This window comes from Tamandua tetradactyla, chromosome 6 (assembly GCF_023851605.1).
Source record: "Tamandua tetradactyla isolate mTamTet1 chromosome 6, mTamTet1.pri, whole genome shotgun sequence".
In the NCBI taxonomy this organism is placed as follows: Eukaryota; Metazoa; Chordata; class Mammalia; order Pilosa; family Myrmecophagidae; genus Tamandua; species Tamandua tetradactyla.
The window spans coordinates 64,044,597-64,058,105 of record NC_135332.1 but is presented as its reverse complement, the minus strand read 5'-3'; the positions used below and the strand labels follow the sequence as shown (position 1 = coordinate 64,058,105).

General features: G+C 47.6%; 1 long non-coding RNA gene across 3 annotated transcripts; it reads left to right on the top strand.

The window, feature by feature from the left end:
* Positions 1–1,001: 1,001 nt before the first annotated feature.
* On the top strand, positions 1,002–12,985 carry LOC143686090 (uncharacterized). 3 transcript variants are annotated; one of them, XR_013176889.1, is made up of 6 exons: positions 1,002–1,203; positions 1,378–1,440; positions 2,055–2,131; positions 2,626–2,698; positions 8,295–8,346; positions 9,126–9,377. It is a non-coding gene; the product is annotated as an uncharacterized LOC143686090 (long non-coding RNA). The 3 variants fall into 3 exon arrangements; XR_013176890.1 differs by lacking the exons at positions 8,295–8,346; positions 9,126–9,377 and adding an exon at positions 12,892–12,985 and having other exon boundaries at positions 1,004–1,203; XR_013176888.1 differs by lacking the exons at positions 8,295–8,346; positions 9,126–9,377 and having other exon boundaries at positions 1,007–1,203; positions 2,626–2,830.
* Positions 12,986–13,509: the final 524 nt, after the last annotated feature.

The following is a 13,509-nucleotide window of genomic DNA, read 5'->3' as shown; positions in this document are numbered from 1 at the left end:
CCAATCATCTATTGATGGTGCTTGGGCTGCTTCTCCCAGATCCAGGAGACGCTCCCCATCAGTGCCACTGGCCCAGCCCAACACCCCACACCTGCTGTGGAATTTTGGGCATTGCCATTTTTCTCTAGAGCAGTTTGGGGCAGACCTCCCTCTCTTCACTGTTCTGCTCCCTGGCCCTGGGCTCAGGCAGGGTTAGATACTTCTTTAGGGGATATATTTGTCCTTCCTCCTGGGCAGGCTTGAGTCTGAGCCCCCACCCAGCCCACAGACTGCAGGCCCTGTAGCTGAGCCGCCTCTCCAGGCCAGGCCGATTGTCTCTGAAGGGCCCTGGGTAGCTTGAATCAGGTGCCCCAAGGAAAGACAGGCTCTTAATCAGTGCCCCTGAGGGTGTTCCCTCATATGGAAATAGGGCCTTTACAGATGCTATTTTTGGTTAAAGCGTGGCCCACCTGAATCAGGGTGGGCCTTAATGCATATTACTGGAGGCCCTTATTAGCAGAAAAGATTTGGCTGCAAATCAGAGGAGGCCACACAGGAAGAGGTCAGAGGTCGGTGGAAAGTGTGAGAGCAGGCACGAGGAGGAAGTACTTACCACGTGACAGGGGGCAGAGATGCAGCTGCAAGCCAAGGAACCCTGGGGAGTGCAGCAAACCATTGCTAGAATGCTCCAGGCTTTGGGGAGAAAGCATGGCTTGGCTGACCCCTCGATTCTGGGCTTGTGGCCTCTGAAACCAGGAGACACTAAATTCCTGCGTTAAGCCATCCACAGCGTAGTATTTGTCTTAGCAGCCCTGGCAAACTAAGACAGGCCCCAAGGTCTATGTGAAAGTGCCTTCTTGCTGGTGGCATCCCCACTTCCAGCTCACAAGCCATGTCTGGGCACAGCTAAACCCCAGGTGTGAACTGCTGGTTATTTTTGTCTCTGAAGGCCACTGCTCAGCTCCCATGTAAACTGAAGGGTCAAATACATTCTGGGAGGGGCCAGGGTCAGTGACCTCACAGTCCTGGTGACTCTGACCATGAACCACAACAAATTGGACATATAAGTTCTGACTCACTTTAAAAGGTCTCATTACTTCATATTATGAATGCTTCATGAATACATCCATCACCATGATAGAAAGGTAGATCATCCAAACAACCACAAAACAAGTAAAAGCCACTTCAGCTTTAGGTGAAACTCAGGACAAGCGAGACCTAGAGGTAAGTTGAACATCCACCTTTGTCCTTGCCTGAGGATTCAACCTGCTCTGACTCAGATTCTAATATCTTGGCCCCAGAACTCACTGGCTGTGTAAACTTGGGCAAGTTTATTAACTTCTCTGTGCCTCAATTTCCTATATATAAACAGCGATAATATAATCACCTTTCTCACAGGGTCATTGACAGGACAAAATGTGGTAATGCGTGGAAAGCAGTTGGAACTATGCCTGGTACACAGTAAGTGCTCAATAAATGTTCCCTCTGTTGAGTAACGGGTCTCCTCTTTCTCAGATTTCATTGGCAGACCCAGTGTGTTTTCTATCCCAACATCTTTCTTCTTTCTCTTATTTATTCCTGGTAAAGGTAGCCTCCCCAGGTAGCTTTTGGAAATGCTGGTATCCATTTCTCTAGGACCCCTTTACAGCAAGCAATAGCCATGACCCAGCTCTGGTCAACGAGGTATAAAGGGAAATCTATGGGAGCCATCTAAGAAACATTTCCTCCTTGATAAGAGAGATGTGAAAAAAATCCCCTTTTCTTTCCTGCTTTGTGTACCCTGGTGTGAAGACAAGATGTATGGGGCCAAAGCAGCCATTTTGCCACAATGAGGGAGAGACTAGTATGGATTACACAGACTCAGACGCACTTCTTGATAAAACTGAGCTATTGATCCTACCCTGGATCCCGCCTCCTACCTTTACATACTGGGACAATTCAATACCTTTATGTTTAATGCTGCCATTAGTCTCACTTTCTGTTCATTTGTAACCGAAAGTATCCTAAACAATGCCAATACCTAAGGAATCCTTAGAACATCAACCCGTGACAAAAGTATTGTTTCCATTTCACAGGTGAAGAGGTTGTAAGCAATGAGGCAGGAGTTTTCAACACTTATTACCTAATTCAATCCTCATAAAAACACCAACAGGTAGGTTTGATCCCCATTTACAGATTTACTTGCAAGTTTATGAGGGTAAATAATACCCAATTTCCACAATTAATGAGTGGAAGAGGCGCAGTTTGAACCCAGGTCTCCAGCTCTAAATGTAACAATCTTTCCAACATTCTTTCCAGTGACTTTCCCAAATTTCTTTGGAGGTATTACTCAGAATCAAAATCCTTCAGGACAGTTTATTCCACTGCCAATGTTAAATAAATCAAAAGTCAGTAGAACTAATTCAGGTCATGTCAACCCCATCATAATTATGTTCATTGCTTAGAAAGTGCATTTGCTAACTGAATATTAGTCATAAAGAAAAAGAATGGTGATAACAGCTGGATGAAATCCAAAGACCCAAGTGCCAATGTATATTCCTGTCTTCAGGCTCTCAGGGAATTTATATTCCCCAACCGTGCTTCAATTGGTAATTGCCCAACGTCTGTTCTTTTTAAATCTTTATTATTTTTTATTCTCTCTCCCAGATGTTGAGTCGAGCTACAGCGATTTCGGGATTTCAGCGAACGGTCCAGCTGCTGGGTTTGGGAAGTTTCCACGGTTTGTCTCTTTTCAGTCCTTCAACTTTGAATTTATGATGAGGCTTTGATGAATTATACTCTTCTCCCAGCCCTGCCCTCTGTGCCTGCGTCTGAGTCTGAGATAGCATTGGGCTAATTACACGGATGTGTCTCTTGTTAGAAAATGTACGTGCTGTCTGTTGCCAAGAACCAGGAAGAAGAACAGGGAATTCATGCCTTAAATCCCCTTGACTCCACACTTTGCGGTGTATCCAGTGGGAGAGCAGACACTTGTCACCTTAGAGATTTCCCAGGTGGGGAGTTTGAGAAAGTGTCTGTGTTGCAGTGAATTGCAGATGTAGGATGAGAAGCCAGAATTTGGAGAACCAAAGCAAGACTGGGGAGAGAGGAGGGAGGCTGGGACGGGGGTGGATGAGAGAGGAAAAATGGGGGTGGGGGTGAGCGTATTGACTATATTTACACAGATAGGACTTTATAGTTTGGGCCTTTGTCACTCAGGGATGGCTGGTACCATCTAGCATTCTTAGCTATTTAGCTAAATTCAGGCAGTCTGTTCTTGGTGCTTGACTAGATTTTAAGTTCCTTCAAATGAAGGGCTATGCTAGTTATCACTTGCCATGTTAAAAAAAAAAAAAATCACCCCTGCCACCAAATTTAGTGGCTTGAAACAATAAGAACCATTGTCTGTTGTAATTTCTGTGGGTCAGGAATTTGGGAAGGTCTCAGCTGGGCAGTTCTGGCGTATGGCCTCGTGCAGCTGCAGTTGGACAGTGCCTGGGGCTGCTAGAGGCTGGCCAGGCGCCTTTCTCTTTTGGGGTAGCTTAAGGCCTCTCCATGGAGAGGAGCTTGGGCTTCCTCACAGCGTGGTGGCCTCAGCAGGTCAAACTGCTTGGATGGCTGAAAACTTAAGGAGCAACGATTCCAGAGTGACATGGCAGCTGGATTGGTTCTTATGCCCTTTTTACTGGTCAAAACATTCACAGAGGCCCACCTGATTTCAAGGGAAGGGGACAGAGACCCCACCTTTTGATGGAAGAAGGAGTGTCAAGGTTGACTTGTAACAAGAGCTCCTGGGATGGGCCATATTTGGGCGGCCACGTTGGAAAATTTACCTTCCTGTCACCTAGACCTTCACATCTATTTATCGATCGTTCACATTTTGCAGCCCTCCACTGTGCATGGCGCAGAGCTGAGGTGACCAAAAGTGTTTAATGGTTCCTGACCAGTCGATGCAATGCAATGCAACAAATGGTTTAGTGCGTGCCAACTATTCTCTCATTTTGCAAGTTGCTTATCGGGCACATCCCAGGGTCAGGCTCCACGACAGGCATGAGGGATGCCAAAAGGAACAAAGCTTCCCCTGCCCTCATGGATCCCAGAGTCAACTGAGATAAGCAGTTACGGATAAGCAGGGAAATGCATGGTGAGATAAGTTGCATGAGGGCTCTAAGTTGAGGTGTTTTTTTTTTTAAACATGGGCAGGCGCCGGGAATCGAACCCGGGACCTCTGGCATGGCAGGAGAGAACTCTGCCTGCTGAGCCACCGTGGCCCACCTTCTAAATTGAGTATTTTAGAAGGGCAGGGAGCAGATAGCATTTAGGGGTCGGCACGGCTAGGGAAACCTTCACTGAGGAATTTGCTTCAGGAGGGATGGTGAGAATCCTGGGCCAGGCAGAGGAAGTGAAGGAAGGCCAAAGAGGCCTTGGTCTGGGCAACGGGTGGGCACAGTGGCGGGGTTTGGTGGTGAACATCATGTCCTTGTGAAGAAGGCTAAAATTGCAGCTCATGGGAATTTTGCTCTTTCTCGTGGGATGGGGTAGGAAGGGGCGCATATTGGTCAGGGTTCAGCCTGGAAAGTAGAGACCCTTCCAAGTATTTAGGGGACCAAAAGGGTTATCAGAGGGAAACAGGCTTGGGGAGCGATGTTCGGGAAATCCTGAAGTTTGGGAAATCACGGCTGGTGGCCAGTTAGCAGCCCGCGGTGGTGAAGTGGGCGAGCTCAGGAAGGTAACTCGGGTCTGGTGACACTGCTACTGGGTGAGTTCAGGGCCACTAGACGATGATAGCTTCTGCTGCTCTTCTAGCATCCAGATCTCACGCCAGTGCGTCCCACTGGTTCTCACTCAGAACCACACTGGCAAGGGATTCTGGGATATGACAGTCCAGGCAGATGCTCCTGGCTCAGTGCTCCCATACACCTTGGACCATAGCCAGGGCCAGACGAGGGTGGGGTAAACGGGGTGCCAAGGGTGCAAAATTTAAAGGGGCACTGTCAAGCCACATCTGCACTTGCATGGCCCTGAGAGTCAGCGTCTCCTTAAATTTTGCACTCTTGTCCCTGTCCTGTTAAAATTTGGCGCTGCATCCTGATTGCGGAAGGCATCACCCTGCAAAAGGCTCTGGGTAGAGGAAGGCACTCCGGCAAGAGCTACGTCTATGCCAGGAACAGGGTTAGCCAGGTGGAGGAGAGATGTATTCTAAGGAAAGGGCATGCCATGTGGAAAGGCCCAGAGACCTGACAGAGCCTGGCTCACTGGTGGAACTGAACGAGAAGTGACTTTAATCAGGCTGCTGGCTGTTGCATTGGTCGCAACTGAGTCTAGTATTTCAATGTGTCATCACAGGTTTTAGGCTCCTAGCTGGTGTTTTTTTGGGTCTGGTGAATGGGCCAACACGGACTAACTGTGAAGATTAGGGGTGGGGTGGGCTAACCCCTCCGTGGTGAAGTTCAAGGAGATACCGCAGTTGCAGTGGATGCTGCTCAGGCTACAGCTGATGTGGCTGCAACCAGCTGCCCCCTGTCTGGGGGAGGGCAGGGATCAAGAGACCTGGGGGAGAGGAAGACGCTCCCCTGTACATGCTTGGGGGGTTGCTGATTCTCTGTGGTACCCACAACTTCCAGTTGCCTCACTGGCACCAGCCTTGTCCAAGGCACCACCTGCCTCTCATCCAGGTTGTAAGAGCAGCTCACAGGATGCTTCTTCTGCTCCTGCCCACTGCAATCTACACAGTGACAAGACGGCCTGCTCCAACCTACATAAGATCGGGTCCCTACACTCCTCAAAACCTCCAGCACTGCCCACCTGCCTCAGAGGAAAAGGCTATAAGGCCCAGCGTGCTCTCACCTCCCCAGGTGCGCGCACCATCCCCACGTGCTCTCATCTCCCCCAGGTGCTCTCAACTCCCCCGTGTGATCTGACTTCCCCTGCTTCCAAACGCATCATCATCTGCTTTATTAAGTAACTATTTCTACCCATTAGACTGTACGCTCTATGAGGACAGGGATTTTTGCTTGCTCTGTAAACTGCTCTGGCAATTATCATCATGCAGAAACCCAAATTCAGTGATGCCAGAGCTTCTGACATTTTTTATAGTGAAATCACACATCTGGATTTTAATTGAAATCTGATTTTTAAAAAAAAGTATTAGTAGGTATTACAAGGGTAATACCTTGGGTAGAGGTCTCTAACTTAGGGACATCTGGCCCTGGGTAAAGGTCTGGAAGGCAGGTGGGGGCAGCCACAGCCCTACTGAGCCTCTTGTACTTGCTCATCATGGGCACTAGGGGGCACACGAGGCTTCCTCCCCCCGAATCCCGTCTGGTCACATTGCACCCCAGGAAGGCAATGGGTCAATGGGACCAAAGCCAGAAAGTCTCTAGGGCCAAGGCTCTCAGGTCCATGTGGCAGGGTCTCTTCTCCTTCTCTTGGGATTTTTCTTGGGACCTCCACATACTGGGAATCTTCCAGCCCCTCTCATTGGATTCTTGCCTCCCAAAGACTTGGGGCTCCGATGCTCCTGGATGGTGTCCATTGGCACACACCACACAGGACCAGGGTGAGGCTTGGGATGGGAGCGAGGGCGCAGCAAGGCCCCTGCTGGGCTCGTGGCTGGAAGCTCCGGAATACGCAGTGACCCCTTCGCATCCTCACTGTTTAGCGCCTTCATGAATCAACAGCTGGGGACCGGCAGCTGGCCAAGATTAGGGGCACTTGGGCTTCTGGCCCAATATCCTTCTGTCTCATGATTACTAACAACTCCTAGCTCCATTTTTGTATCTGAGGACAACAGACTCGGAGAAAGAAAGCCACAAACGCACAGTCACACAGCTGTGAGTGATGGGACTGGATTCAAACCCTGGGACGTTTGGTGCCATGTTCTGTGCATCCGATTTCTCTGCCCACGAGGAATGCATAACCATGACCATTAAAGTACAGAAACAGTGGTGGGCCTACAAGGGAACTTTAAGGTCACAGAATACAACCTCCCATTAGATTTGAGGTCCTTCTTTATTGCTTCCAGCAATTGGTCGCCATCAAAGGCTCCAGAAATAAAGGCTGCAAAAATCTCTCTCTCCTTCTGTCTCTGAGCAGCTCTGATGAGAGTCTTTGTCTCTCTCCAACCCACAGGTCCAGCCTCTGGATGGCCTTGTCCTCTTCACCTTGAGGACATCTGCTCTGACTTGGACCACAGACTTCTCCTACCTTATCTAACTAAGCATCTTTTATTTAGAAGGGCCCTATCTAAGCAAAAGACCCTCCACTGGCATCTGAATCAAGAATCAATGGGAAGCAGGAGCCAAGAGTGAAAGTGATGGAGGTCTTTGTCATGGATTAGAACCCACATCTCTATGCACCTTGGAGCAGCCCAAGGACAGTGGTATCAAAGAAAGGTTGTCAAGCTACACCTTTGGGAGAACTTTGAACAACTTTTCCCTGCTAACGTAACTAAAAGCATTGCTCTGGAGGAGAGCTAACTGTTCCGCTGGCCTCCTCCCCCCAACAGCTGCAGACTGTCAAGCCTCTCCCCCATAGTTCCCTGGCTCCTTTGGGCTGCTCTTGTCTGCTTGGCCAAAGGAGACGTCACTCGCTGGTGCCACTGGACTCAGAGCAACGAGAGGCTTGTGCAGACAGTGGGGGTAGGGTGGGGAGCAGCGTGATTCTGATCAAAGCCATTGTGATATCAGCACACACACGCCCCTCCCCCAGTCTCATTTACTCACTGCAACTCAACTTGCTGAATTACAGGAGTTCAGTTGATAAGCCCTCTTTCCAGAAAGGCTTCCAAGAGAAGGTGCCTACTGTGAATGCACTAATCCCAGCGGGTGAGAAGTTGTTACAGTACCTTTCTGTGAAATGCAATAATCCAATTCTAATTTACTGATTATGCAATAAGAAAATGTCTTCATTAATTTCATAAGAAAAGCACATTAGCCTACTTACGGACCTCGTGCTTCCTTGTGCAAGCATGAATAATATCGTTTCCCTTTAATAAATGAAACCCATAAAGAAAATCAAGAATAATTACTTTGTTTATTAACATTCAGTGATTAACATTTCAAAAGTAATTTAAATAAACACAATACAAATCTGAGATGGGTTGCCAGGACAATGATCTGTATGGAGTAAAACAACATTTGATTGCACCTGTGCAGTTTAAAATATAAGGTGGCTATCTATCATCAGGGAATCAGGGAATCGGGCAATTTTGCAGAATCCCACTTTATGACAAATGGGTCCAGGACCAGTCCCAGTAAAGCAATGTTTCTTTTCCAAAGGTGACAGTAGACCAGAGACCACTGTCTTTCCCCCCTTAACATCTCACTCCCCTACAGCATCTTCTGCAGGGTGAAGACTAAAGCAGAATGCGAACTCCATTCCACCATGGTGAGTGGAGACCCTTGGGTATATGGATTCTTTCAGCACAATATCTTATTCTTAGCCAGCTCTAGCCTTCCAAATTGTATGTCACTGTGTTAGGATGACCAGTTCCTCCAACTAAAGTTATCCACATCCTAATCCCTGGAACCTATGAACATTGCCCTACATGGTGTCTTAGTTTGCCAGAGCTGCTATGACAAATACCACACAGCGTGCTGATCTAACAGCAGGGATTCATTAGCTTATAGTTTTAGATGCCAGAAGTCCCACATCAAGGCATCACCAAGGCTGTGCTTTTTCCCCAAAGTCCGTAGCATGCTGGTGCTGGCTTACTGTAATCCTTGGAGTTCCTTGGCTTCTATCTCTGCATCCATCTCAGGGTAATGTCCTTGAGCACCTTGTGTCTACTCCTCTGGTTTCCCCTGAGGAATTCTCCATTCTTCCCCAAGCCTTCTCTTTATAAGGCCTGCAGTCATATGGACAAAGGCCCACCCTGACTTTCAGGTGGGCCACTCCAGAATCACATTTTAGAATATCCTATTCACAGATGAGTCCACACCTTAACAATAATGCATCTTCAAAGGGTCCTATTTACAAATGGGCTCACACCCACAGGGACGCAGATGAAGATTAGGAGCATGCCTCTCTTTGGGGTCTGTAATCCAATCTACCACACATGCTTAAAAAAGACTTTGTAGAAGTGATTAATTTAAGGACCTCCAGATGGGAAGATTAGCCTGGATTGTTGGGTGGGCCCTAAATGCAATTTCATTTATCCTTATAAGGTGGAAGCAGAGGGAGGTTTTACTCATACAGAAAAGAAGGCAACATGAACAGTGGGGCGGAGATTGGAATTTCAAAGCTACAAGTCAAGGAATGCTGGTAGCCACCAGAGAAGCTGCAAGAGGCAAGAAATGGATGGATCCTGCTATAGCGCATTTGAAGAGTGTGGCCCAGCTGACATCTTGATTTCAGCCCATGAAAGTGATTTCAGACTTCTGGTCTCCAGAATAGTAAGAGAATAAATATGCATTGTTTTCAGCCACCAAGGTTGTGGTCATTTGTTCCCAGTTTCCATAGGACGCTCACAGAGCCAATTTCATGACTGTTGCCAAGCCTGGATACCAACAGCATTGAGTGTTTATACTTTAAATCAATTCTGAGCTAACAGAGCTATTTACTCTCACTTTCTCCTAGCAAGAATATTCATGAAATCACTAGTTTGATACTCATAAAATTAATACTCAACTATTAACATCATTTGAAATGTTTATCCTGTGCCTCCCAACATTAACTCATGGACCCCCAGCCCACCAGTGAGAAGTCCCCCATACTCTATGAAACACAGATCCAGTTTTATGCAGCTTGGGAAGAATCCATGGTGCAGCTGGGCTTTCGAAACTGTTCTAAGTTCAAATTTCCTTTGAAAGTGATCAGAAGAAAGAAAGCATCAGCCCCTTTAAAAATAGAAGCCACTTCTCTTGCAAAATTTTGCAGAGCCAGATTTTAAAATGCAGAATTGAGCAGAATGCTAAATCGTTCATGGTAGGATAGCTAACATACAAATAAGGACCCTTAAAAGGGAAGGTGGGAGTCATAGAAAGTGCTAGAGGAGAGGGGGTGTTTCTGGTGCCAGACCCTAGCAAACAAGAGCCTTGTTTTCTCAGCTCGTACCAGATTGTGAAGGTCTCCGTGTTTTTCTCTCTTCTCTGCCTCAAGATGGAAGGGACATATAAGTAAAGCTGTGCACTGAAGGTGAGAGAATTTTTAATCCTGAGGGATGGTGAAGTGATAGAATTGATAAAAAGCCCCAAACTGGAGAAGAATATGCAGATCATTAAAAAGCTTCTCATGCCTCAAGTAGGGGAAGGGACAAGGCAGCAAACTTTCCCATTGTATCTTCTCCCATGTTTTTTCCTGCTTGCGTGTACATTCCGTCTGCTCATGACTTCATCCGTCTTGGTTTGAGTCTCACCCTGATTCAGTTTGGTCACACCTTCACTAGGGTGTGACCTTCAAAGCTCCCGTGTACAAACGTGCTCACACCCACAGGACTTGGGGTTAGGAATTGAGCATGATTCAACCCGCACAACTAAGCCTGTATCCCAACTGCTTGACCACTGTGAATGTTCGAGAAAAGGATCAATGAGAGTCACGTTCAGGAATTTCATTAAAAATGCTAGGAAGAAAGACTTTTCATACCTGGGCTGAGCCTGGGAGTCATGAAGACAGGTGCTGCTGGGCGGGCCACGGTGGTTCAACAGGCAGGAATGCTTGCCTGCGATGCCAGAGGACCCAGGTTTGATTCCCGGTGCCTGCCCATGTAAAAAAAAAAAAAAAAAAAAAGACAGGAGCTGCTGGGAGACATGGAAATGAGAACGTCTGATGTGGGTGAAATTGACACAGGATTATGTCAAATCAGAGGAAAGCAGAGTGAAGAGGTAGAGGCCACAACATTGTTTGAGTGCTGACGCTTCATGCCCCTGGACACTTCATTTATATAAAGCAATACATTGTTTTGTTTTGTTTTTAAGTTGGATTTTCTCTTAATTGCATTTGAAAGCTATGCCGACAAATTAGAGTTGAGGTAAAATTGTAACTTTGTAGGAACTAGAAAGATGTACACCTTTCTTGGTGGGCATATTACAAAAAGGTGCCCCTGCCTGCTTTGGCTGGAGGCATGGTCAGACTTATTAGATCTCATTCTGGGTTACACAGTCTTCACTTCCCCTCTGTTGGGTTTCCCTGTGCAGGGCATAAGCTGCACAATCACACCTGAGAGTCCCACGATGAGAAAGAATTTTCCTCTTGCAGCCAGCCTCCAAATGGGCCTCCATGATCCCTGTGTCCACATCCCTACCATATTGAAAAGGGCTTTGGAGAGAGATTATTGCAGAAATAAGAAGCACAACTTCCAAAACTTACTCCATAAAAGAAATTGTAGCTCCTGCCTTACTAGCTCTTTGGCTATGCCCTACTGGTGAAACTAGCTGCCATGTCATAAGGGCACTCGAGGAACATCTTAGAGAGGTTCACAAGGTGACATGCTGAGGCTTCCCACCGATAGCCAGCACCAGCTTGCTACAAATGTGGATCTTCCCCTGTGAGCCTCGCTTTCTGATGACGCTGCAGCCAACCTCAACATCTTGGCCTCCTGAGAGACCCTGAGCCAGAACATCCAGCAAAGTTGCTAAAGAATCCCAGGCCCAAAGAAAGCATGTGGAATAAAAAACAGTTATTGTTGCTTTAAGCCACTAGGACCATTTGTTACACAGCAATAGTAACTAATGCACTCCCCTTCATCAGTCTTCTCTTCCCTAAGCGGATTCATTCCTCCCGGCCAAATTTCTTGCCAGGGCTCATCCCTGATTTCTTAATCAGGCTCCCTGCCCCTTGCAGCCCTTCAGTCTCATCCTTAGTCTTCAATTGTAGTTTTCTTTCTAAAAATCACTCTTTGATGCCACCCCGTGCTGCTCCTCCTCTCTCCCTCTTCCTGCTTTCCTCCTCCACCTGAAGCAATGACTCTTCCCACCCCCCACCCCCCCGTACATCCTCAATCATGGTCTTCTTGACAAACACCGTGATAACGATTACATTCATAGTCCTTGCCATGAGAAAGGCTCTTTCACATGTCCCAATAAACTGAGCAAAGTTTTGCTTTTGTTTTGAAGCTATTGTTTCCTCCTCCAGCCCGTCTTTCCAAAGCACAAAGGGGGAAAACCTCCCCGGACCCCCTTCCTTGGGCGGAGAAGTGCAGCAGCCAAGGGGACCATCCGGGCAGTCCGAAAGGGCCTGTGAGTTCTGATTTTCACAGGGCTTGTGCAGCGGCGGAGGGAGCCTGGAGAGTGGTGGGCCACGGTTGCCATGGCAACCATCTTCCCTGTGACTGCGCGGCCGCACTCCCGGGCAGGGAACGAGACTCCCGAGTGTGTATCCCTTGTGGAGTGGCCATCAGAAGGTGGAGCTGGCCAGGAAACAGGAGGGACTGAGGCAGCCAGCTTAGCACAGGCATCCCGTCTATATTGGCAGGCAGCCAGATGGGCAAACCAGCAAGTCCAGCATACAGAACAGGGAAAGCCTGACTCAGGGTCTCATCAGAGTCACTCATGTGTGCAAGTCTTGGCCCTCCTTGCACTATTTTTACTCCCTGATGAGTGGGGGTCATTTCTAGGCTGCAGGTGAGTCCTCCCTCTGGAAATGGAAGTCAGCCAGCTCACATTCATTGTGCTGGTGCTTCCAAGCTTGGCTGCCCATTGCCATCATCTGGGGATCTTTCATAAATGCAGAAGCCAGGCTCCCACCCAAGGCATTCTGATTTATTAGGTATTGGGTTCATCTGGGCATTGAGAAACATCCAGGTGATTCTAACACGTAGCAAAGTGTGGGGAATGCTGCACTACCCCACCGATTTCAGCCGGGTTTGTGCAGGAGAATCGTCACCTGGGGAACTTGAGAAAGAAATGCAGACACCCTAGACCTCCTCAATCAACATCTCTTGAGCTGGTTCCAGCATCTGAAGTTGCGCTTTTTTTTTTTCTTTTGCATGGGCAGGCACCGGGAATCGAACCCAGGTCTCCAGCATGGCAGGTGAGAACTCTGCCACTGAGCCACTATGGCCAACCCAGCATCTGAATTTTTAACAAGCGTCCAGTGATTCTGGTGAGTCTTTGTTGTTGTGTATCACCCATCTAGCATAAGGTAGAGCACAGCTTTGTAGAGAGGGTGCTTATTAAGGGATAGGAGAGGAACTGGGTGGATTGGAGGCTTCCAAGGCTTTGTGTCACCCCTTGAGGTTAGGTCTGGAGGGAATGATTTCTTGATACTATTAAGTTAATATCAGTATTTGTATAGAGCAAAAAATGATCTTGCATCATTGGTTTTGTCTGGCTCAATCTAATATCAGTTCACTGGGAGACAGTTATTTCAACACGCTTCTGTAAGATTTTCAAAAAGTCTTATCGAGTACAAGAGTCTTAAGTAGTCCCACAGGGATATCTGCATGTGATTTACATGCAATTATACCACCGAGTTAACGTGTTGTTAGAGGCCCCATCGAGATGAAGGAGTAAGAAGCTTCAGGGCTCTGCCACCCACAAAAGCTTTAAGAACCAGAGAGAACTGGCAGACACAGCTTTCTCAAAGTTCCAGAAAACAGTTCAAAGACTGCAG